Source organism: Bombina bombina, chromosome 2 (genome assembly GCF_027579735.1).
Source record: "Bombina bombina isolate aBomBom1 chromosome 2, aBomBom1.pri, whole genome shotgun sequence".
Taxonomy (NCBI): Eukaryota; Metazoa; Chordata; class Amphibia; order Anura; family Bombinatoridae; genus Bombina; species Bombina bombina.
In genome coordinates this window covers 437,140,686-437,168,244 of record NC_069500.1, presented here as the reverse complement: position 1 = coordinate 437,168,244, position 27,559 = coordinate 437,140,686, and the positions used below count along the sequence as shown (strand labels likewise).

General features: G+C 41.6%; 1 protein-coding gene and 2 non-coding genes across 3 annotated transcripts in view; all 3 read right to left on the bottom strand.

Annotated features, from left to right (window-relative positions):
- Nucleotides 1–27,559, bottom strand: part of CIT (citron rho-interacting serine/threonine kinase) — an 839,833-nt gene that overhangs the window by 622,925 nt on the left and 189,349 nt on the right. The gene's annotated exons all lie outside the window — the stretch shown is intronic.
- On the bottom strand, nt 7,575–7,681 carry LOC128650652 (U6 spliceosomal RNA). Its single transcript, XR_008400923.1, has one exon. It is a non-coding gene; the product is annotated as a U6 spliceosomal RNA (small nuclear RNA).
- LOC128650650 (U6 spliceosomal RNA) lies at nt 12,555–12,661 on the bottom strand. Its single transcript, XR_008400921.1, has one exon. It is a non-coding gene; the product is annotated as a U6 spliceosomal RNA (small nuclear RNA).

Sequence of the window (27,559 nt, the reverse complement as noted above, 5' to 3'; positions counted from 1 at the left end):
AACCTGAGAAACTTGTTGAGACACTTTAGGTCTAAAATGAGTTCCCTCTTTTTTGGGAACCACAAACAGATTTGACTAGAATCCTAGACCCTGTTCCCTTACTGGAACTGGAACAATCACTCCCAGGGAGGAAAGGTCTTGAACGCAGTTCAAGAATGCCTCTCATTTTACCTGGTCTGCAGATAATCTTCAGAGGCGGAATCTGCCCCCGGGAGGGAAAGTTTTGTATTCTATTTTGAAAACCTAAGATACTATGTCCACAGCCCAAAGATCTGGGACATCTCGTATCCACGCTTGACAAAACAGGTAAAGTCTGCCCCCCACTTGATCCGATCCGGATCGGGGGCCGACCCTTCATGCTGACTTAGACTCAGCTGAGGGTTTCTTTGATTGCTTTACCTTATTCCAAAATTGATTGGGGTTCCAAGAAGACTTGGGCTGTTTCTGCTTGGAAGGAGGAGAGGAAGACTTTTGACCTTTGATGTTACGAAAGGAACAAAAATTACTTTGACGTCCTTTTAATCTGTTCTTCTTGTATTATGGTAAAAAAGACCCTTTTCCACCGGTAATAGAAATTATTTCTGTCAGACCAGGTCCAAACAAGGTCTTACCCTTGTAAGGAAGCGCTAGAAGCTTGGACTTGGAGGTAACAACAGCTGACCAAGATTTTAGCCACAAAGCCCTATGGGCTAAGACAGTGAAACCAGACATCTTGGCTCCCAGTCTCCCAACTTGAATGTTGGCATCAGAAATAAAGGAATTGGCTAGTTTGAGAGCCTTAATCCTATCTTGGATCTCCTCCAACAGAGTCTTTATTAAAATTGATTCAGACAAGGTGTCGCACCAATAAGATGCCACACTTGCTACTGTGGCAATACAAACTGCAGGTTGATATTGAAGACCTTGATGAACATACATCTTTTCAAATAAGCCTCCAGCATTTTGTCCATGGGATCCTTAAAGGAGCAGCTATCTTCTATAGGGATCGTAGTTCTCTTAGCCAAAGTAGAAATAGCCACTTCTACTTTAGACACCGTGCACCATGAATCTTTAATGGAGTAAGCAACAGGAAACATTTTTTAAAGACGGGAAACGGGAAGAAAGGAATCCCTGGCTTTTCCCATTCCTGTGAAATAATCTCCGTCACACGGTCTGGAACAGGAAACACTTCCACAGAGGAAGGAACATCATAGTATTTATTTTAAGTTTACTAGACTTCTTAGGGTGAACAATGACAGAAGTATTGGTGTTGTCCAAAGTAGCCAATACCTCCTTTAACAGTACACAAAAGGTGTTCAAGCTTAAATCTGAAGTTTACTTCTTCAGTATCAGATGAAGCAATTATACTGTCCAAATCTGAGATTTCACCATCAGAGGCTACCGACATATCCTCCTCATCAGACTTATGATGGATAGCAACCTGCACAGCAGCAGATGGGACAGATACCTTACTATCTGAAAAATGTTTAATTTTCCTCTTGTGTTTCCCCAACATAGGAAAAGCAGATAATGCTGTGGATTCCTGTGCAGCAAAATCTGCAGGCAAATAAACTCCTCCAGGAGGCTGAGAGGAACTGCAGGGCACTGTATGTGACGCCACATAGGCTTGGGACCTTTGAGGAGAAAGCTGTGGCATTCCCTGAACAGTATCATCCTGAGAGGCATTGGGCTCAGAGGGCAACACTTTATCTTTAAATTGAAGTGTTCTAGCTAAGCATGCAGCACAGAATTGCATAGGCAAAACAATTTGTGCCTCGAGGCAAAACAAGCATTTATCAAAAGACACAGAGTCTTGGTCCATGTCCATAATACTAAATACAAAATTCCCCAAATTGTAACCATTTTTAAATACACTGTCACTTTAAGAATTTTTAATACTACAGTCGCTTAACGTTATGCAAAAATTCTTTAAAATAATAAACCAATCAGGTCCCCTACACCTCAGACAGGCTGAGGCGCCTTACCTTAACACTTATACAAAATTTGGCTGTCCGTAGTCTCTAAAACAATCTTATAGAAGATAGACACTGAAGAGACTGAAATTCAATGACGCCGCTCCGCAAATATCCGACAGCAGAGAGAAGTCACATGACCGGCAGAGGGATGAAATTACGCAAGTAAAAGGCGCCTGTATAAAACATAAGCCACACACATACTAATAAAGTATTTCAACAAAATTAGCCCAAACAGGAAAAACATGCCCACTGCCAAAAAAAATACTGTATAAAGGATTTTAAAAATGTCCCCATCTACTGCATTTGACATATTCTTCTGAAGTGCAAGTCTCCAAGACCTAGAAGACAAAACCACTTACCTGCAGTCTAGCTGTCCGGCAGGAAGACAGCTCACAAGGCGTGAAAGGACACATACTCCTTACAGAGACTTGTAGAAAAAGAAAGAACAGAGTAACTAACTCTGGCTTTCTGTACCATGGGCAGCAATGTGTAAGGAAACAAAGCAAGGACTACCTCACAACTTCCTTACTGCTTAAAAAGCCACCACTACTCTACTGAAGAGATAGACGTGGACTCAGCTAAACCCAAATCCTTGCTTGCAGGGAAAAGTACCTGAAAAAGGAATTAATTTCTTCAGACATCACCTCTTCCATTGACAGAGGCAAAGAGAATGACTGGGGATTGTGGGTAAGGGGGTGCTACTTAACAGCTTTCTGTGGTGCTCTTTGCCTCCTCCTGCTGGCCAGGGGTAATATTCCCACTAGTAATTGGAATGACGTTGTGGACTCTCCATATTTTAGGAAAGAAATAGCAGAAAAGAATGAAGAAGCTCTGGAGATTGTACAATCATTTCACCACAGAAAAAAAATGATTTAACATTGTCCCTATTAGGAAACATACTGCGGACATTTGACTCAAGAGGATTAGTACTGGCTCCTGTTACTGGAACATTATATACAATGATCACCTGCACCTTTGCCAAAAGGTGGGACAATAGGCTCCATCCCAAATATAGTTTTATATGGGAGGACTCACTTTTCTTTTTCACCAATAGCTATAATAACCCAACCAACAGTCTGTAAACTGGACTTGTTTCCAAAAGCGGCAAATGTTTAAACAATAACAGAATTTATGTTTACCTGATAAATTACTTTCTCCAACGGTGTGTCCGGTCCACGGCGTCATCCTTACTTGTGGGATATTCTCTTCCCCAACAGGAAATGGCAAAGAGCCCAGCAAAGCTGGTCACATGATCCCTCCTAGGCTCCGCCTACCCCAGTCATTTGACCGACGTTAAGGAGGAATATTTGCATAGGAGAAACCATATGTTACCGTGGTGACTGTAGTTAAAGAAAATAAATTATCAGACCTGATTAAAAAAACCAGGGCGGGCCGTGGACCGGACACACCGTTGGAGAAAGTAATTTATCAGGTAAACATAAATTCTGTTTTCTCCAACATAGGTGTGTCCGGTCCACGGCGTCATCCTTACTTGTGGGAACCAATACCAAAGCTTTAGGACACGGATGAAGGGAGGGAGCAAATCAGGTCACCTAAATGGAAGGCACCACGGCTTGCAAAACCTTTCTCCCAAAAATAGCCTCAGAAGAAGCAAAAGTATCAAAGTTGTAAAATTTAGAAAAAGTGTGCAGTGAAGACCAAATCGCTGCCTTACATATCTGATCAACAGAAGCCTCGTTCTTGAAGGCCCATGTGGAAGCCACAGCCCTAGTGGAGTGAGCTGTGATTCTTTCAGGAGGCTGCCGTCCGGCAGTCTCATAAGCCAATCGGATAATGCTTTTAATCCAGAAGGAGAGAGAGGTAGAAGTTGCTTTTTGACCTCTCCGTTTACCAGAATAAACAACAAACAAAGACAAAGCTTGTCTGAAATCCTTAGTAGCCGCTAAGTAAAATTTGAGAGCACGAACTACATCCAAGTTGTGCAACAAACGTTCCTTCTTTGAAACTGGAAGAAAACCAGGTTTAGTACGCAAAACCACCTTATCTGCATGGAACACCAGATAAGGAGAAGAACACTGCAGAGCAGATAATTCTGAAACTCTTCTAGCAGAAGAAATTGCAACCAAAAACAAAACTTTCCAAGATAATAACTTAATATCAACGGAATGTAAGGGTTCAAACGGAACCCCCTGAAGAACTGAAAGAACTAGGTTGAGACTCCAAGGAGGAGTCAAAATTTTGTAAACAGGCTTGATTCTAACCAGAGCCTGAACAAAGGCTAGAACATCTGGCACAGCTGCCAGCTTTTTGTGAAGTAACACAGACAAGGCAGAAATCTGTCCCATCAAGGAACTTGCAGATAATCCTTTTTCCAATCCTTCTCGAAGGAAGGATAGACTCTTAGGAATCTTAACCTTGTCCCAAGGGAATCCTGCAGATTCACACCAACAGATATACCAAATTATGTGGTAATTTTTCTGGTTACAGGCTTTCAGGCCTGAACAAGAGTATTAATAACAGAATCTGAGAACCCTCGCTTTGATAAGATCAAGCGTTCAATCTCCAAGCAGTCAGCTGGAGTGGGTCGAACGGACCTAGAACAAGAAGGTCTCGTCTCAAAGGTAGCTTCCATGGTGGAGCCGATGACATATTCACCAGATCTGCATACCAAGTCCTGCGTGGCCACGCAGGAGCTATCAAAATCACCGACGCCCTCTCCTGATTGATCCTGGCTACCAGCCTGGGGATGAGAGGAAACGGCGGGAACACATAAGCTAGTTTGAAGGTCCAAGGTGCTACAAGTGCATCCACTAGAGCCGCCTTGGGATCCCTGGATCTGTACCCGTAGTAAGGAACTCTGAAGTTCTGACGAGAGGCCATCAGATCCATGTCTGGAATGCCCCACGGTTGAGTGACTTGGGCAAAGATTTCCGGATGGAGTTCCCACTCCCCCGGATGCAATGTCTGACGACTCAGAAAATCCACTTCCCAATTTTCCACTCCTGGGATGTGGATAGCAGACAGGTGGCAGGAGTGAGACTCCGCCCATAGAATGATTTTGGTCACTTCTTCCATCGCTAGGGAACTCCTTGTTCCCCCCTGATGGTTGATGTATGAAGTTGGCCCTCGCTAGCTGAGGCCAAGCTTTGAGAGCATTGAATATCGCTCTCAGGTCCAGAATTTTTATCGGTAGAAGAGATTCTACCCGAGACCAAAGACCCTGAGCTTTCAGGGATCCCCAGACCGCGCCCCAGCCCATCAGACTGGCGTCGGTCGTGACAATGACCCACTCTGGTCTGCGGAAGGTCATCCCTTGTGACAGGTTGTCCAGGGACAGCCACCAACGGAATGAGTCTCTGGTCCTCTGATTTACTTGTATCTTCGGAGACAAGTCTGAATAGTCCCCATTCCACTGACTGAGCATGAACAGTTGTAATGGTCTTAGATGAATGCGCACAAAAGGAACTATGTCCATTGCCGCTACCATCAAACCTATCACTTCCATGCACTGCGCTATGGAAGGAAGAGGAACGGAATGAAGTATCCGACAAGAGTCTAGAAGTTTTGTTTTTCTGGCTTCTGTCAGAAAAATCCTCATTTCTAAGGAGTCTATTATAGTTCCCAAGAAGGGAACCCTCGTTGACGGAGATAGAGAACTCTTTTCCACGTTCACTTTCCATCCGTGAGATCTGAGAAAGGCCAGGACAATGTCCGTGTGAGCCTTTACTTGAGGAAGGGACGACGCTCGAATCAGAATGTCGTCCAAGTAAGGTACTACAGCAATGCCCCTTGGTCTTAGCACCGCCAGAAGGGACCCTAGTACCTATGAGAAAATCCTAGGAGCAGTGGCTAATCCGAAAGAAAACGCCACGAACTGGAAATGCTTGTCCAGGAATGCAAACCTTAGGAACCGATGATGTTCCTTGTGGATAGGAATATGTAGATACGCATCCTTGAAATCCACCTTGGTCATGAATTGACCTTCCTGGATGGAAGGAAGAAGTGTTCGAATGGTTTCCATCTTGAACGATGGAACCTAGAGAAACTTGTTCAAGATCTTGAGATCTAAGATTGGTCAGAACGTTCCCTCTTTTTTGGGAACTATGAACAGATTGGAGTAGAACCCCATCCCTTGTTCTCCTAATGGAACAGGATGAATCACTCCCATTTTTAGCAGGTCTTCTACCCAATGTAAGAATGCCTGTCTTCTTATGTGGTCTGAAGACAACTGAGACCTGTGGAACCTCCCCCTTGGAGGAAGCCCCTTGAACTCCAGAGAATAACCTTGGGAGACTATTTCTAGCGCCCAAGGATCCAGAACATCTCTTGCCCCAGCCTGAGCGAAGAGAGAGAGTCTGCCCCCCACCAGATCCGGTCCCGGATCGGGGGCCCGCATTTCATGCTGTCTTGGTAGCAGTGGCAGGTTTCCTGGCCTGCTTTCCTTTGTTCCAGCCTTGCATAAGTCTCCAGGCTGGATTGGCTTGAGAAGTATTACCTTCCTGCTTAGAGGACGTAGCCCTTGGGGCTGATCCGTTTCTGCGAAAGGGACGAAACTTAGGTTTATTTTTGGTCTTGAAAAGACCTATCCTGAGGAAGGGCGTGGCCCTTGCCCCCAGTGATATCAGAGATAATCTCTTTCAAGTCAGGGCCAAAGAGTGTTTTTCCCCTTGAAAGGAATGTCAAGCAATTTGTTCTTGGAAGACGCATCCGCTGCCCAAGATTTTAACCAAAGCGCTCTGCGCCACAATAGCAAACCCAGAATTTTTTCGCCGCTAACCTAGCCAATTGCAAGGTGGCGTCTAGGGTGAAAGAATTAGCCAATTTAAGAGCACGAATTCTGTCCATAATCTCTTCATAAGAAGAAGAATTACTAATAATCGCCTTTCCTAGCTCATCAAACTAGAAACACGCGGCTGCAGTGACAGGGACAATGCATGCAATTGGTTGTAGAAGGGAACCTTGCTGAACAAACATCTTTAGCAGACCTTCTAATTTTTTATCCATAGGATCTTGGAAAGCACAACTATCTTCTATGGGTATAGTGGCGCGCTTGTGTAGAGTAGAAACCGCCCCCTCGACCTTGGGGACTGTCTGCCATCAGTCCTTTCTGGGGTCGACTATAGGAAAACAATTTTATAAATATGGGGGGAGGTACTAAAGGTATACCGGGCCTGTCCCATTCTTTACTAACAATGTACGCCACCCGCTTGGATATAGGAAAAGCTTCGGGGGGCCCCGGGGCCTCTAAGAGCTTTTCCATTTTACATAGTGGTTCTGGAATGACCAGATAATCACAATCATCCAAATTGGATAACACCTCCTTAAGTAGAGCGCGGAGATGTTCCAACTTAAATTTAAAAGTAATCACATCAGGTTCAGCTTGTTGAGAAATGTTTCCTGAATCTGAAATTTCTCCCTCAGACAAAACCTCCCTGGCCCCCTCAGACTGGTGTAGGGGCCCTTCAGGAACCATATCATCAGCGTTCTCATGCTCTACAGAATTTTCTAAAACAGAGCAGTCGCGCTTTCGCTGATAAGTGGGCATATTGGCTAAAATGTTTTTGATAGAATTATCCATTACAGCCGTTAAATGTTGCATAGTAAGGAGTATTGGCGCACTAGATGTACTAGGGGCCTCCTGTATGGGCAAGACTGGTGTAGACTATGGAACGCTTCACGAATTTGCGTGTCATCCTTGCGCAGGGGCCATGCTAATCTTCTCTGTATCGTTCCAATTTTAGTATATGTGCTGCCGAAGCAAGCACTGAATCGATTTAGCCCAGAAAAAGTCTACAGTCTTAATAAGCCCTTGTGAAGCCCTTATTTACTATCTTAATAAACATGGCTTACCGGATCCCATAGGGAAAATGACAGCTTCCAGCATTACATCGTCTTGTTAGAATGTGTCATACCTCAAGCAGTAAGAGACTGCACACTGTTCCCCCAACTGAAGTTAATTGCTCTCAACAGTCCTGTGTGGAACAGCCATGGATTTTAGTTACGGTGCTAAAATCATTTTCCTCATACAAACAGAAATCTTCATCTCTTTTCTGTTTCTGAGTAAATAGTACATACCAGCACTATTTTAAAATAACAAACTCTTGATTGAATAATAAAAACTACAGTTAAACACTAAAAAACTCTAAGCCATCTCCGTGGAGATGTTGCCTGTACAACGGCAAAGAGAATGACTGGGGTAGGCGGAGCCTAGGAGGGATCATGTGACCAGCTTTGCTGGGCTCTTTGCCATTTCCTGTTGGGGAAGAGAATATCCCACAAGTAAGGATGACGCCGTGGACCGGACACACCTATGTTGGAGAAATAGGTAATAAGAAATAACAGATTTATGTCTCTTTTCAGCTGCCAATAATTGGCTAGATTGCAAGTGGAGTGCTAATTTATTGTGCTCCAGCAAACTGGCAAATTTGCCTGTTTAAGGGCGCACAATAAATAATCAGTCATTACAAGTGGCTGGTTATTGCTACCGCAAGCCTATGAGACTTTTATTTGGAGTGGTAAGAAAATGTGCGTTAAAAAAATTATTCCAAACATATCTTAACAGAGGACTAGCACTGACGAACCTTAAGTTATTTAACTGGGCAGCGTTGATCCGTCTAGTTCTAGACTGGCAATTAGGCACTGCACATTTTATTGATCTAGACCTGGTGCAGACGGTTATAGCACCATATGTCTTTGCTTATCTATCATATATTTCAATCTCAGAGCTTCCACCTTTTAGGGTATGGCTGAGTGGCATTGGATATCACATAATCTAATATCTCATATAGCTAATATCTACTATAAATGGATTTGGCTGCACTGTGAATGACACTAAAGTGGGTGGTATCGATCCCCTTTTGTTCTGAAACACAGATTTCAAGAAGAAATGGACATTTGGAAAACTCAGGATATCACTTTACAGAGGATCTTTCTTCTATGTAATAAATTACCAGGTAGTCCAATAGTCTAAGATTTACAGGAAAGGTAACCACTTTGCATACAAGAGTTAATTACCCTATGCTGAGTTGAATACACAGAACCCTAGACTCCTCATCTGGGTTAAAGATATCTAAGAAAATCTACTTTGAAACACATGTATGGTGGAAAGCATAAGATTAAAACTTTGAAAAAGTCATTTGAAATTAATTGTTATAATTTTCAAATCTATTTAAAATACTCAAATAATATATATATATATATATATATATATATATATATATATATATATATATATATAAACCTATAGGATTGTCTATGCCTAATGAGGGTAATAAGAGATACTGTTATACTAACACACCGGAGATCAAGGTTAACTCTTTGTACAGGGATGCCTTGAGAGCGTGGTGATTAGCCTTCCGGTATCTTGGTAAAAAAAATCTGCCACCCAAAAATATATTCCTCTCACAAGGAATAAAGATTTTCCAGCTGGAATTGACACAGCCCCCTTTCCGAACTTGGAAATTCTTGGGGGTAAAATCGATCAGTGAACTCCTCAATCCATTCCCACATGGTTAGAACTTTTCAAGATTTGAACAATAATTTTGACCTACCTAACTCCCATTTCTATGCGTATCTACAGGTCAGGCACTATACAGACATCTTATTTTCAAAAAACCCTATTTTCTGGGAGTTTTCTCCTTTGCCCATGTACATGTTGCCTATAAAATGGGTAGTTTCTCCCTATCCCCAATTTATCACCAACTGAAAATTTGTACCTCTAATGGAATACTGGAGGATATTTTGAAGGGCATGCCAAAGTGAGGAGATGGGTGACATTTCAATTAGAGATATTCACACTAGTTTTGAAAAAAAAAAAAAACTAAAGCAGATAGTCTAGCAATTACACTCAAAGAAAGGCATATTAGGATGATCAATAAAGATTATATCACCCCTGCACGCATGGCCCTTTGGAATCGGACATATCCAAATCAATGTGCCTACCCAAAGCCTAATTTAATCATTACTTTTATGAGTGTCCATACATTAATCATTTTTGCCTCTAACTACAACACTGGATTAAGATTACTTTTTAACTTGAGGTTCACATAGACCCCAGAAAGAGCTATCTTTTTATTTGGGACAGACAGTATAGCAAACTACACTCAATGCTTACTCTCTACATCTTACTAGCACGTCAATGTATTTTAGCCTTATAGATCTCTAAAAAAGCACCCACTATTGCTCCATTGAAACATAGATTGCTTAAACAGCTATTGAGCAAATGGACACTAGGTTAAATGTGACATACAGATTAAAACATTTCTTAAATAAATGGCAACATTTTATCCCTACTCTCCCCCCACCCATAAAGAGATGCATCCTCCAACCTTTTATACACCATGAGATTTTTCTTGAAACCTCCCTTATAGAGATTTGATCTCTCTCATAATATATTTCACAACTTGGAGGAAATACTGATTGACATCTGATACTGTTGGCCTGGGGGAAGAGAGGGGGTTCTACCCTAAAACTTATCTTTTTTTCTCTCCACTCAACCCATATAGAAGCTCACCCACTCTGAGACAGACAACTGCCTTAGACTATTGAATCACAAGATAGTATCTTGGATGATAGGCACCCACACACTTTCTGCCCTCTATATCAACCTGCATACCTGTGAATTTTGATGTCTATATAATCCCATTTATACACTAGCTACCTGTTAAATAGTTATAAGGTTTATTTGTTTGAATGTTTTAAGTTGAAGATAAAATGAGAAAAACAGAATCACATGGACTGTCTGGTTATCCTATGATGTTATTTATAATAAACCGGAATACATCCACATTTGGACATCTTCATCCTACTGGACTCTATTCTTGCAATAATGGGATAAATCCTACAGCTACTCTACCAGGTCGAAATATGTTAACCCACACTTTGCTATAACCTGATTTATTGTAACTCTGTATTTAACCTTGTGATTTAAAATAAAGAAAATTGAATTAAAAATTTTTTTATAATGCATCTTCATTACAACTTTTAAATTAAACTCCATCTAAAAAACAGAATTTATGCTTACCTGATAAATGTATTTCTTTCCGTATATGGTGAGTACACGGCTTGAGTAATTACTGTTGGGAATATCACTCCAGGCCAGCAGGAGGAGGCAAAGAGCATCACAGTTAAACTGCTAAGTATCACTCCCTTACCCACAACCCCCAGTCATTCGACCGAAGGGAAATAGAGAAAAAGGTGTAACACAAGGTGTAGAGGTGCCTGAGGTTATAGTCAAAAGAACAACTTTGAACTCCAGAGAATAACCTTGGGAGACTATTTCTAGCGCCCAAGGATCCAGAACATCTCTTGCCCCAGCCTGAGCGAAGAGAGAGAGTCTGCCCCCCACCAGATCCGGTCCCGGATCGGGGGCCCGCATTTCATGCTGTCTTGGTAGCAGTGGCAGGTTTCCTGGCCTGCTTTCCTTTGTTCCAGCCTTGCATAAGTCTCCAGGCTGGATTGGCTTGAGAAGTATTACCTTCCTGCTTAGAGGACGTAGCCCTTGGGGCTGATCCGTTTCTGCGAAAGGGACGAAACTTAGGTTTATTTTTGGTCTTGAAAAGACCTATCCTGAGGAAGGGCGTGGCCCTTGCCCCCAGTGATATCAGAGATAATCTCTTTCAAGTCAGGGCCAAAGAGTGTTTTTCCCCTTGAAAGGAATGTCAAGCAATTTGTTCTTGGAAGACGCATCCGCTGCCCAAGATTTTAACCAAAGCGCTCTGCGCCACAATAGCAAACCCAGAATTTTTTCGCCGCTAACCTAGCCAATTGCAAGGTGGCGTCTAGGGTGAAAGAATTAGCCAATTTAAGAGCACGAATTCTGTCCATAATCTCTTCATAAGAAGAAGAATTACTAATAATCGCCTTTCCTAGCTCATCAAACTAGAAACACGCGGCTGCAGTGACAGGGACAATGCATGCAATTGGTTGTAGAAGGGAACCTTGCTGAACAAACATCTTTAGCAGACCTTCTAATTTTTTATCCATAGGATCTTGGAAAGCACAACTATCTTCTATGGGTATAGTGGCGCGCTTGTGTAGAGTAGAAACCGCCCCCTCGACCTTGGGGACTGTCTGCCATCAGTCCTTTCTGGGGTCGACTATAGGAAAACAATTTTATAAATATGGGGGGAGGTACTAAAGGTATACCGGGCCTGTCCCATTCTTTACTAACAATGTACGCCACCCGCTTGGATATAGGAAAAGCTTCGGGGGGCCCCGGGGCCTCTAAGAACTTTTCCATTTTACATAGTGGTTCTGGAATGACCAGATAATCACAATCATCCAAATTGGATAACACCTCCTTAAGTAGAGCGCGGAGATGTTCCAACTTAAATTTAAAAGTTATCACATCAGGTTCAGCTTGTTGAGAAATGTTTCCTGAATCTGAAATTTCTCCCTCAGACAAAACCTCCCTGGCCCCCTCAGACTGGTGTAGGGGCCCTTCAGGAACCATATCATCAGCGTTCTCATGCTCTACAGAATTTTCTAAAACAGAGCAGTCGCGCTTTCGCTGATAAGTGGGCATATTGGCTAAAATGTTTTTGATAGAATTATCCATTACAGCCGTTAAATGTTGCATAGTAAGGAGTATTGGCGCACTAGATGTACTAGGGGCCTCCTGTATGGGCAAGACTGGTGTAGACTATGGAACGCTTCACGAATTTGCGTGTCATCCTTGCGCAGGGGCCATGCTAATCTTCTCTGTATCGTTCCAATTTTAGTATATGTGCTGCCGAAGCAAGCACTGAATCGATTTAGCCCAGAAAAAGTCTACAGTCTTAATAAGCCCTTGTGAAGCCCTTATTTACTATCTTAATAAACATGGCTTACCGGATCCCATAGGGAAAATGACAGCTTCCAGCATTACATCGTCTTGTTAGAATGTGTCATACCTCAAGCAGTAAGAGACTGCACACTGTTCCCCCAACTGAAGTTAATTGCTCTCAACAGTCCTGTGTGGAACAGCCATGGATTTTAGTTACGGTGCTAAAATCATTTTCCTCATACAAACAGAAATCTTCATCTCTTTTCTGTTTCTGAGTAAATAGTACATACCAGCACTATTTTAAAATAACAAACTCTTGATTGAATAATAAAAACTACAGTTAAACACTAAAAAACTCTAAGCCATCTCCGTGGAGATGTTGCCTGTACAACGGCAAAGAGAATGACTGGGGTAGGCGGAGCCTAGGAGGGATCATGTGACCAGCTTTGCTGGGCTCTTTGCCATTTCCTGTTGGGGAAGAGAATATCCCACAAGTAAGGATGACGCCGTGGACCGGACACACCTATGTTGGAGAAATAGGTAATAAGAAATAACAGATTTATGTCTCTTTTCAGCTGCCAATAATTGGCTAGATTGCAAGTGGAGTGCTAATTTATTGTGCTCCAGCAAACTGGCAAATTTGCCTGTTTAAGGGCGCACAATAAATAATCAGTCATTACAAGTGGCTGGTTATTGCTACCGCAAGCCTATGAGACTTTTATTTGGAGTGGTAAGAAAATGTGCGTTAAAAAAATTATTCCAAACATATCTTAACAGAGGACTAGCACTGACGAACCTTAAGTTATTTAACTGGGCAGCGTTGATCCGTCTAGTTCTAGACTGGCAATTAGGCACTGCACATTTTATTGATCTAGACCTGGTGCAGACGGTTATAGCACCATATGTCTTTGCTTATCTATCATATATTTCAATCTCAGAGCTTCCACCTTTTAGGGTATGGCTGAGTGGCATTGGATATCACATAATCTAATATCTCATATAGCTAATATCTACTATAAATGGATTTGGCTGCACTGTGAATGACACTAAAGTGGGTGGTATCGATCCCCTTTTGTTCTGAAACACAGATTTCAAGAAGAAATGGACATTTGGAAAACTCAGGATATCACTTTACAGAGGATCTTTCTTCTATGTAATAAATTACCAGGTAGTCCAATAGTCTAAGATTTACAGGAAAGGTAACCACTTTGCATACAAGAGTTAATTACCCTATGCTGAGTTGAATACACAGAACCCTAGACTCCTCATCTGGGTTAAAGATATCTAAGAAAATCTACTTTGAAACACATGTATGGTGGAAAGCATAAGATTAAAACTTTGAAAAAGTCATTTGAAATTAATTGTTATAATTTTCAAATCTATTTAAAATACTCAAATAATATATATATATATATATATATATATATATATATATATATATATATATATAAACCTATAGGATTGTCTATGCCTAATGAGGGTAATAAGAGATACTGTTATACTAACACACCGGAGATCAAGGTTAACTCTTTGTACAGGGATGCCTTGAGAGCGTGGTGATTAGCCTTCCGGTATCTTGGTAAAAAAAATCTGCCACCCAAAAATATATTCCTCTCACAAGGAATAAAGATTTTCCAGCTGGAATTGACACAGCCCCCTTTCCGAACTTGGAAATTCTTGGGGGTAAAATCGATCAGTGAACTCCTCAATCCATTCCCACATGGTTAGAACTTTTCAAGATTTGAACAATAATTTTGACCTACCTAACTCCCATTTCTATGCGTATCTACAGGTCAGGCACTATACAGACATCTTATTTTCAAAAAACCCTATTTTCTGGGAGTTTTCTCCTTTGCCCATGTACATGTTGCCTATAAAATGGGTAGTTTCTCCCTATCCCCAATTTATCACCAACTGAAAATTTGTACCTCTAATGGAATACTGGAGGATATTTTGAAGGGCATGCCAAAGTGAGGAGATGGGTGACATTTCAATTAGAGATATTCACACTAGTTTTGAAAAAAAAAAAAAACTAAAGCAGATAGTCTAGCAATTACACTCAAAGAAAGGCATATTAGGATGATCAATAAAGATTATATCACCCCTGCACGCATGGCCCTTTGGAATCGGACATATCCAAATCAATGTGCCTACCCAAAGCCTAATTTAATCATTACTTTTATGAGTGTCCATACATTAATCATTTTTGCCTCTAACTACAACACTGGATTAAGATTACTTTTTAACTTGAGGTTCACATAGACCCCAGAAAGAGCTATCTTTTTATTTGGGACAGACAGTATAGCAAACTACACTCAATGCTTACTCTCTACATCTTACTAGCACGTCAATGTATTTTAGCCTTATAGATCTCTAAAAAAGCACCCACTATTGCTCCATTGAAACATAGATTGCTTAAACAGCTATTGAGCAAATGGACACTAGGTTAAATGTGACATACAGATTAAAACATTTCTTAAATAAATGGCAACATTTTATCCCTACTCTCCCCCCACCCATAAAGAGATGCATCCTCCAACCTTTTATACACCATGAGATTTTTCTTGAAACCTCCCTTATAGAGATTTGATCTCTCTCATAATATATTTCACAACTTGGAGGAAATACTGATTGACATCTGATACTGTTGGCCTGGGGGAAGAGAGGGGGTTCTACCCTAAAACTTATCTTTTTTTCTCTCCACTCAACCCATATAGAAGCTCACCCACTCTGAGACAGACAACTGCCTTAGACTATTGAATCACAAGATAGTATCTTGGATGATAGGCACCCACACACTTTCTGCCCTCTATATCAACCTGCATACCTGTGAATTTTGATGTCTATATAATCCCATGTATACACTAGCTACCTGTTAAATAGTTATAAGGTTTATTTGTTTGAATGTTTTAAGTTGAAGATAAAATGAGAAAAACAGAATCACATGGACTGTCTGGTTATCCTATGATGTTATTTATAATAAACCGGAATACATCCACATTTGGACATCTTCATCCTACTGGACTCTATTCTTGCAATAATGGGATAAATCCTACAGCTACTCTACCAGGTCGAAATATGTTAACCCACACTTTGCTATAACCTGATTTATTGTAACTCTGTATTTAACCTTGTGATTTAAAATAAAGAAAATTGAATTAAAATTTTTTTTATAATGCATCTTCATTACAACTTTTAAATTAAACTCCATCTAAAAAACAGAATTTATGCTTACCTGATAAATGTATTTCTTTCCGTATATGGTGAGTACACGGCTTGAGTAATTACTGTTGGGAATATCACTCCAGGCCAGCAGGAGGAGGCAAAGAGCATCACAGTTAAACTGCTAAGTATCACTCCCTTACCCACAACCCCCAGTCATTCGACCGAAGGGAAATAGAGAAAAAGGTGTAACACAAGGTGTAGAGGTGCCTGAGGTTATAGTCAAAAGAACAACTGTCTTAAAATAAAGGGTGGGGCTGTGGACTCACCATATCTGTAAATAAATAAATTTATCAGGTAAGCATAAATTCTGTTTTTCTTTACTAAGATATGGTGAATCCATGGCTTGAGTAATTACTGTTGGGAACCAATACCCAAGCTAGAGGACACGGATAAATAGGGAGGGACAAGACAGGCCGTCCTAAACAGAAGGCACCACAGCTTAAAGAACCTTTCTCCCAAAAGAGGCCTCAGCCGAGGCAAAAATATCAAATTTGGAAAAAGTATGTAGACAAAACCAAGTTGCAGCCTTGCAAATTTGTTCCACAGAAGCTTCATTTTTGAAAGCCCAAGAAGAGGAAACAGCTCTTGTGGAATGAGTTGTAATTCTCTCAGGAGGCTGCTGTCCAGCAGTCTCATAAGTCAAACGAATTATACTTCTTAACCAAAAAGAAGGAGTAGTAGCAGTAGCTTTCTGACCTTTACATTTCCCCGAGAAACAGACAAAGAGGGCACAGTACTGGCTAAAATCCTTAGTCGCCTGTAGGTAGAATTTAAGAGCACGTACAACATCCAAATTGTGTAACAAACGTTCTTTGGAAGAAGGATTAGGACACAGAGAGGGAACAACAATATCCTGATTGATATTTCTATTAGAAACAACCTTAGGAAGGAAACCTAACTTAGTACGAAGAACTGCATTATCGGCATGAAAAATAAAATAAGGGGAATCACACTGCAGAGCTGAGAGTTCCGAGACTCTTCAAACAGAAGAGACAGCCACAAGAAACAAAACCTTCCAAGATAACAACTTAATGTCTATAGAATGCAACGGCTCAAAACGGAGCCAACTGTAAAACTTTAAGAACAAGGTCAAGGCTCCAAGGAGGAACAACAGACATAAAGACAGTCCTGATTTTGACCATGGCCTGACAAAAAGATTGCACATCTGGCACATCCGCCAAACGTTTATGTAGTAAAACTGATAAAGCAGAAATCTGACCCTTCAGGGAACTGACTGACAATCACTTTTCCATGCCGTCCTGAAGAAAAGATAAAATTCTAGGAATTCTTATTCTACTCCAAGAGTAGCCCATGGATTCACACCAATAAAGATATTTACGCCATATCTTAAGGTAAATTTTTCTAGTAACAGGTTTGCAAGCCTGAATCATGATCTCAATGACCAACTCAGAAAAAACACTCAGACAGAATTAAACAGTCAGCGTCAGAGAAACGAGAGTTGGATAAAGGAAGAGACCCTGAATCAGGAGTTCCTTCTTCAGAGGTAGTCTCCAAGGTGGGAGAGATGGCATCTCCACTAGGTCTGCAAACCAGATCCTGCGAGGCCAGGCAGGGGCTATTAGAATCACCAACGCCCTCTCCTGTTTGATACGATCAATGACTCATGGAAGGAGAGCAAACGGAGGAAACAAGTATGCTACCCTGAAAACCCAAGGAACCGCCAGAGCATCTATCAAAACGGCCTGCGGATCTCTTGACCTTGAAACGTACCTTGAAAGCTTGGCGTTCTGACGGCACACCATCAGATCTAACTCCAGCAAACACCATTTGAGGACTAAGCTGGAAAACACCTCCAGATGGAGTTCCCACTCTCCGGGATGAAAAGTCTGCTCACAAAATCCGCTTCCCTGTTGTCTACTCTTGGAATGTGAATGGCAGAGACCCAGAAATTGTGGGTCTCTGCCCACTGAAGAATCCCGAGTAACCCCCTTCATGGCAAAGGAACTCCGAGTTCCTCCCTGGTGATTGATGTAAGCCATAGAGGTTATGTTGTCTGACTGGAAGCTGATAAACTGGGCTGAGGACAACTGAGGCCAAGCCAATAGAGCATTGTAATTCTCCTTCAAGAGCAGGGAGAGCAGACTCCTCCAGAGTCCAAAGACCCTGAGCTTTTAACAAGTTCCAGACTGCTCCCCGTGGTCACGATCACCCAGGAAGGTCTCCGAAAGCATGATCCGCATGGTCGCCATTCCATTGTCTGAGCATGCACAACTGGAGAGCTCTCAAATGGAATTGAGCAAAAGGAATGATGTCCATGGAAGCCACCATCAGACCGATTACCTCTATACATTGAGCCACTGAAGGATAAGCAGTAGCCTGAAGAGAGAGGCAAGAGGAAATTATTTTGTTTTTCCTGACCTCTGTCAGAAAAATCTTCATCAATAGAGAATCTATTACGGTCCCTAAGAACACTACTCTTGTAGCAGGGGAAAGGGAGCTTTTTTCCAGATTCAAATTCCATCCGTGGGAACAAAGAAAAGACAACAATATCTCTGTGTGAGATTTTGCTTGTTGAAAAGTTGGCGCCTGAACCAATATGTTGTCCAGGTAGGGTGCCACAGCAATTCCAAAAGAACGGATCACTGCCAAAAGAGCCCCCAGAACCTTAGAAAAAATTCTGGGAGCTGTGGCTAGACCAAATGGAAGGGCCACACACTGGAAATGTTGGTCAAGAAAGGCAAATCCCAGGAATATGTGATGGTCCCTATGAATAGGAACATGAAGATACGCATCCTTCAGGTTGCCATGAACTGACCCTCTTGTACTAAAGGAAGAATGGAGTGTATAGTCTCCATCTTGAAGACTAACTTCAAGACTAACTAAGAAGAGAAACTTGTTTAGATAATTCAAGTCTAGAATGGGACAGAAAGTGCCTTCTTTTTTGGGAACCACAAATAGGTTGGAGTAGAACCCGAGACCCTGTTCCTGCACTGGAAATGGAACTATCACTCCCAGGGAGGAAAAATGTTGTATACATTTCAAGAACGCCTCTATCTCTTTATCTGGTCTGCAGATAATTTTGAGAGATGGAATCTGCCTCTGGGAGGAAAAGTCTTGAATTCCAATTTGTAACCCTGGGATACTATATCCACAGTCCAGGGATCTGGGACATCTCGTATCCAGGCTTGAGAGAACTGAGAAAGTCTGCCCCCCACCTGATCCGATCCCGGATCGTGGGCAAACCCTTCATGCTGATTTAGAATCAGCTGCAGGTTTCTTTGATTGTTTCCCCTTGTTCCAAGACTGATTGGGTTTCCAAGAAGACTTGGATTGTTCCTGCTTGGAAGAAGAAGAGGAAGGCTTTCCTCTGAACGAAAAATTACTCTGACGTCCTTTAGGCCTATTCTTCTTATCTTGAGGTAGAAAAGACCCTTTTCCACCCGCAATATAAGATATAATTTCTGCCAAACTGGGTCCAAACAAGGTTTTGCCCATGTAAGGAATCACCAGAAGCTTGAATTTAGAGGAAACGTCAACAGACCAGGATTTCAACCATAACGCCCTGTGGGCTAGGACAGCGAAACTAAAAGTTTTAGCTCCTAGTCTAACAACCTGTAAAATGGCATCTGCAATAGAGGAATTGGCAAACTTATGAGCTTTAATCCTATCTTTAATTTCATCCAAGGAAGTCTCTACTTGAAGAGAATCAGACAAGGCGTTGAACCAATAAGATGCCGCACGAGTCACGGTGGCAATACACACCGCAGGTTGCCATTGGAGACCTTGATGAACATAAATCTATTCCAAATAAGCCTCTAGCTTCTTGTCGATCGGATCCTTCAAAGAGCAGCTGTCCTCAATAGGAATAGTGGTTCTCTTAGCCAGAGTGGAAATGGCCCCTTCAACTTAGGGTACAGTATACCAAGGGTCTTTAATGGAGTCCTCGACAGGAAACATTTTCTTAAAAATAGGAGACGGGGGAAAAGACACCCCTGGATTCTCCCATTCCTGTGAGGTAATCTCACTAGCACAGACTGGCACAGGAAAAACCTCTAAAGTGGAAGGTTCATCAAATAAACTATTAAGTTTACTAGATTTGTTAGGAGTGACAATGACAGGGGTATCCGAGTCATCTAAAGTAGCTAAAACCTCCTTTAACAATACACAAAGGTGTTCAAGCTTAAATCTGTCTTAAAGTCTCAGAAGAAGGAATTATACTGTCCGAATCTGAGATTTCATCCTCAGAAAGTCCCAATGTATCTTCCTCATCAGACTTATGAGAAAGGGCAACTTGGGAAGCAGAACTGAACTTTCTGAATTTCTAGATTTCTTCTTGCGTTTTCCCTGTAATCTGGGAATGGCAGCTAATACTGCAGATACCGCTGAAGATACCTGGGCAGTAATTTCTGCTTTTAAATAAACTCAAATGAGCAAAAAATATATGCAGGAGCACTGTGGTAATAGGTAAAATTCAAACAATATATTAGTAAATATACAGGGTGTCTTCACCCAGAGGGTAAAATACAGAAATGTATCAAATGAAAAAATAGGCTGACCAGTTTCGACTGCTGCCTTACTCCTAGCCTGCTTAAAACCAAATGGTAACTTAACACTCTTTATAACTTTTTCATTTTTTATCTTTTGTATATATATTTTTTTATAAACAGCTCAAGTGTACAATCACTATATTTCTATTAACACGATATATATCACTTGCTATATAAGTTTAGTCACTTTTTTCTCTTTCCCTTTGCCAGCGCTATCCCAGTCCCTCCCCTTTTTTTCCTATGTTTTCTGGCGACTAGTCTGGAGGCCTAATCACCGTTTTTGGAATTAGCTGTAAAGAGACCTGAGTGTAGTATCTTTAAATAACATCACCTTCAGCAATAAGAGACTCCTTACTTACTCACAAAGTTTCAATATAATATAATATAATAATTAATATGAATACAAAGTTTCCTTATTGAAAGTGTTTTTAACATTATTTAGAATATATCTATATGCCCAAAAGTTAAAACTTTAAAAACTAGTTGAAGCTCCAACGTTATCAGATCTGAAAAACTGTCCGGAGTTATAGAGGAACCGCAGGGCACCGCATGTGATGCCATTGAGGCTTGGGACGTAGCAGAGAGAAAGCCGAGGTATTATTTTAACAGTATCATCCTGAGAGACATTAGGCTCAAAAAGGTTGCAAGGTTTTCTGGACACATGAATAAAATTGCATGGGAGCTGCAATTTGTTCATCTAAACATAATAAGCATGAATTCATGAGAGCAGGCTCTTGCTCCATATCAGACATGTGAAACAGTAAATAAACTTGTACAGAAAAGTTTCAAAGATTTTAATATTCAATTAAAATAAGCTAAGGAAATTTACTCAAGTCCTTCAACGCAATAACATCAAATACAGGTGGGGATTCCCGGTGAAACTATTACTACAACATCAGGACCATTTCTACGTGATCTCATTTCAAGAGCAGGGTATGAAACTTCTTCATACACTAGGTCTATCTTCCACTCGGGACTCAAACCTTAAGTCTACAGAAACCTCTGACACCCTCAATCCCTCAGCCCCTGACTGGAGCCCACACCCTCCTGCAACAGAACAACGGGCTGAGACAAGACTGAGACAGCACAGAAATCCCTAATATGGAGTACATTCCATAGCCCTCTCACTGATCGCAACACTGTTGAGTATATTGGAAGTTTGTTTACATATGAGTGAATATCTTACTTTTAGAGAGTCCTGTCCACTGTGATTATGATGGCATACTTCAATCAGGAGGAACCACACGACCCAGGCTTTTGCAGAGCTCACAAACGGGTACATATCTTACCCCCTTTTTAGCTCCTTTGCAATCACTCTGATGATGGTCTTATTGCCACACTACCCTCCTAACCAGACTTGTAGTTGTGTTAACTTTAATATTTACCTAACGCGTCTATGCAATGCATCCCTGGGATTTGACTCACTTGAAGTCATTTTCTTGGGGCTCATCTCTAGGACGTCTGTTTTTGTTAACTATATCACTGCATATTCAAGGTTTTCTGTTTAATTAAAATGTAACTATGCAGATTACTTTCTCGCCTTCACGCCACGCTTCTGTATTCTGTCTGTAGAGGTAATGTAACCGCCTATATATGTGTTGCTGTGGAGGTGGCTAATTAGCTAATGGTTTATATAACATTGTTTATTGTTGTGCATAAATATCTGTTTTGGTATGCCCTGTATTAGAGTTGTATCCGTCCTACATTCCCGGTTGGCACTATATAGGAAAATAGAGACCTCACTTTTCCCAGGGATAATTACATCCCTATATACGTTATCTTCTCATGGCTCACAGCCATACATCAACACTAGGCTACAGATATCCCTGAACGGTCTCCCTACAATCCTCCCACCAAACTAGTTCTCATAACTCCTCACGACTCTCCCTTTCGCTCATCCCAACATTAACTCTTCAACGGGCCAACTACAACATAACCACTATAAATGTAGATCTCCACGCAAACTTTTATAACAATCAAAGTTTTAGCACTCTAGCATAATTATACCCACATACTTAATATTGCTCCTTAGGTCCCTGGTCCCCTACGCTTTTCTTACAATTGTACTTACAACTCTGTATTTTATGCAGATGATGCAGGCTCTTCCTCTGAGGAAACCATTCTTCACGATTTCCTTTACCTTATATTAATTTAACTCCATCCTGGAGGGGTGCTATCACCTTGGCACCCTATGCACCCTTCGTCCTTTTCCTGTAATCTTCACTCAGACACTCCCCTGTACTTACCCAGTTGACCATTTTCTTCTAACACTGAACCTATCTTTGAAAGGCCGGCCCGTTACGGCTCCGCCCACCCACCCCCCACCCCACCACCACCAAGGGTTCTTTACCCCTTTTTTTCTTTCAAATCCAAGCGGCTCTTGACCGCTGCAATCCTTCATCTGTTCAACATCATTTCCAGGGTAGTTGCATCTCCCGATTCTTACAAGTTGTCTGAACATTCACAGGGACATTCTCAGTTCCCTCTCTCCCCAGTGTCCAGAGGTGGGAACTCCTCTCTCCTCCTCCCTCTAACATTCGCCCTCTTTTTCCTACAGCCCTCCATTTTGACCCCTCTATCCTCCCCTATCACTGCTTTAAATATGGAAAACCTATGTATGTTATCCCTAAACGCACAAGGACTTAATTCCCCCACTAAACGCAGCCTGCTCCTCAATTATCTCCAGAAGAATAAAATAGACATTGCTTGCCTTCAGGAGACTCATTGGGCACTTATACCACCCCTGTCACACACCTCCAGAAGATACCCTGTGGTAGTAGAGGCTTCCTTCAAGTCAAAATCCAGAGTAGCTATACTCTTTAGTAAAGACGTAGGATATGAGCCCATATATCTGGAGGCTGATCCTCAGGCACTCTTTAAAATACTAGTGTGTAAAATAAATACCCAACTAGTCACCCTTGTAAATGTCTACGCACCCAACACTAGACAAATACGCTTTCTAAGGAAGGTCCTTCGACTTGTGTCGGATGTCAAACAAGGAGAGTTGATTGTAGCAGGAGATTTTAACCTCAACTGGGACCATATCCGAGACAGAATAGACCCTGAGATCTCCGCACAGGATAGGTCCATACACTCTCTCTCCAAAGCCTTTAGGGTACTCATAGGCCAGTACGACTTATATGACGCATGGAGATCCTTTCATCCGCAAGAGAGGGACTAGACCTTTTATTCTTCCCCACACAAGTCACACACCCGAATTGACTACTTCTTTATGACCTCAAGATTATTAGATAAAATATCATACATTAAAATTGTCCCGATCTCCTGGTCAGATGACGACGCTCTATCCCTATTACTTAGACCACACTTCACGCACACTTCACCACCCCCATGGCGCCTTCGGGATTGGATGTTGATAGAGCCCTTCATAAAACTAGATATACAGGAAAAGAACTCTAGTTTTCTAGATTGTAATGATCACCTACAGACGCCCACTGAGAATTTATGGGCCACACTTAAGGCTTTCTTGAGGGGACACCTCATTGAGACAGACACTGCAAAACGTAGAGAGATGGGTACTACCCTTTCCACACTCATAATCCAATCCAGGAACCTGAGGGAACAACTTAACAGCTCATATTCCGTTACATTAAATGATCAACTTTTGGAGCTAACTAAAAAGATACAAGATTTAGAACTACAAAGAGCCCATGCCACTTTAGAAAAGTTTAAAAAACTATATTATCATTTTGGTAATAAAGCCTCCCCATTATTAGCAAAGAAGCTAAGACATCGCACAGCTCAATCTAGGGTCCTAACTGTCAAAAAGGAGGGAGGTAACTCTGTTTATTCCCCTAGAGACATAGGTCACACATTCTGGGGCTACTATCTAACACTTTACAACATAGAGACAGATCTAGACACCCTTCCTCCCTCCCCAACGGAAATCTCCAACTACCTTACCGCATTACAGTTGCCTACTCTGGGTCCCGAGATCGCTGCTACTTTAACAGCTCAAATAACGGTAAGAGAGGTACAGAGTGTAATTAAATCTATGAAATTGGGGAAATCTCCGGGCCCTGACGGTTATACTGCCAGGTTCTATAAAATGTATCAAACTATATTGGCCCCTGTCCTCTGTAGAATGTTACAAGAGGTGATGCAAAAAGGATCCTTTAGCCCAGAGTTTCTGGAGGCTACTGTAGTAACGATACTGAAATCCGGGAAAGACCCGGAACAATGTAGTAGTTATCGGCCTATCTCCCTCCTCAACGTGGATACTAAACTATACGCCAAATTGCTTGCCAATAGACTCTCAAAGGTCATCACTATAATAGTGCACACATCAAATGGGCTTCATTCCATGCAGGGAGAGCCCTGACGCAACCAGACGCATACTAGATATACTTATTTTGGCCTCTAGAGAGGGGGGTCCCTTCCTGGCCCTGTCTCTGGACGCAGAGAAGGCCTTTTGATAGGGTCAGGTGGGACTACCTTTGGGAGACAATGAAGAACTTTGATTTCCCTATCCCTTTTATACGAGCAATACAAGCCCTATATTCTCTTCCCACGGCTAGAATAAAGGGAGTTGACTTCCAATCGGATGCTTTTACCATAACTAATGGCACAAGACAGGGTTGCCCTCTATCGCCTCTACTCTTTGCCCTAGCCATTGAGCCGTTGGCCCAAACTATAAGAATAAATCCACTCGTAAGAGGCATATCATCAGGAAGCCACCCCTATAAAATATCCTTATATGCAGATGACATCACCCACTTTTTGAACTCCCCGATGATTTCCCTACCAGAAGTGTTTAGTATTATTAAAACTTTTAGCGAGATGAGCTTATACAAGCTCAATATAACTAAGACAGAGGCTCTTCCTATCAATGTTCCAGCCCAGGAACTTAGACTTTTACAAATATCTTATACATTTCAATGGAACATGAGTTCTATTAAAGTATTGGTAGTTTATTTAGCCCCAGATACCACAACCACTATTTCTAAAAACTATACAGATAGGCTCCCAAAGTTTCGAAAACTGCTAAACTCCTGGGAGTTCAGAGAAATAACCTGGACGCGTAGAATAGCGGCCATTAAAATCTGTTTAGATGTATTCCATATAATATTCCTAGGCATATTCTAAACAAGCTACAAAGCCTCATTACTTCCTATGTCTGGAAAGACAGAAGACCTAGGACTTCTAGACATACACTTGAGAGACCATTTACTCAGGGGGGACTTGCACTACCCAACCTTATCACATACTACAACACGGCCAGGTTCTCACACCTACTCATTTGGAATAACAAAAACCGATTACTAGGCTGGTAACATATAGAGGCCTCTCTACTACCTCCAAGCCTTAAGCTCCCGGACCTCCTCTGGATCCCATCCCACCATAGACAAGGGTTAGGCGACTTACATCCTATCCTTCAGGATGCCTTTCAATTTTGGGACCAATTACGACACAATCCAACTATTGCCCCCCACCCATCTCCCAACCTTACCCTAGCCGCAGCTTTATTCTCTTTACCAGACGTGCACCCGGACTTATGGCAGAACTTACAGATCACAACTGTAACTGACTTTTACAAATCTAACACATGGATCCCCCCCATCCCCAACTTTATATTAAATTCCAAATACCTCCACGACTTTGGTTCAAAGCTTTTCGCCTGAGTTCCTGGTTACGCTCCTGGGGCTATCCTAAACAAACCCTTAGGACACCATCCTTATGGGAGCATACATGGAACAAAGCCCATATTATTAAACACCCCCTATCCTTCCGTTATAACCTACTAATACACATTCGCAACAAAAAAAATCTCTCAACATTGCGCTTGGGAGAAAGAGAGAGATAGGTTTTATAGCTGACACTAGTACCTGGCAAAAGAGAATTTAGGTAACTAAAAAATACTTACACTGTGCTACCCCCTGGGAACTGTTTTATAAACTCTTAGTAAGATGGCATCTAGTTCTGACCACTCTACATAAAATATACAGTTCGCACTCCCCTATGTGCTGGAGACTTTGTGGCCACACGGGTACGCCTCTGCATGTCTGCTGGTCTTGCCCCAAAATATAGCCCCTCTGGATGAAGCTCTATAACACCTTTAACACTCTTAATATTAAGCCCCCTTATCTCCCGGAGGTCACTCTTCTTCATATGCAAATACCCAATCTAGATGATCCTACAGAAGCACTGACGATATATCTTTTCATGGCAACAAAGCTAGCCATAGCCAGAGCCTGGAAAAAGAAAAAATCACTGTCCTTTGCACAAGTACTATCCACTGCCCGACATATTCGGTTAATGGAACAATACTCTCACAGGGTCTTCGATAAAGCAGACTTCCATCTAAATGTTTGGTCCCCATGGCTTGCAATTTACCCAGACTAGATCTCACACTATGGATTATCCCAACTCAGATGTCCCCTCCTTCCTCCTAACTCCCATTTCCCCTTTCCCCCCCACCTCTGGGCCGATATTTGTGACCCCGAAATATATTTATATCTAATAATCATCTCAGATAGTTTCATGGTGGACTATTCATCTCAGTCCTCCATATTCGGCAGACATAACTATTATAAAAACACAACCTCAATATTCTTCCTTGCAGAAAAATGAGACACCTTCCTTAGTTTTGAGAACCCCATTCCCGCGCCTTTTTAAATAAGTATAAGTATGCGTACGACATTCAGAAGGTAACAAATCTTGCAACAATGTTTTAAGTTTATGGTTTATCCTCATTTGTATAATATCCTTTAGTTTAACCTCAAGTCATAATGTATGCATACTCTCTCAGCCTCATGATGTTATATTTACTCTTGAATGTCTCAATAAAAATTATTTTAAAAAAAATTACGCTAAGGAAAAAATACACTTTAAATTTTATCTAAAATTAGGATCGATTCCTAGCTAAAATTATGTGAGAAAAGTTAAGAAAAAACAGAATTTATGTTTACCTGATAAATTTCTTTCTCCAACGGTGTGTCCGGTCCACGGCGTCATCCTTACTTGTGGGATATTCTCTTCCCCAACAGGAAATGGCAAAGAGCCCAGCAAAGCTGGTCACATGATCCCTCCTAGGCTCCGCCTACCCCAGTCATTCGACCGACGTTAAGGAGGAATATTTGCATAGGAGAAACCATATGGTACCGTGGTGACTGTAGTTAAAGAAA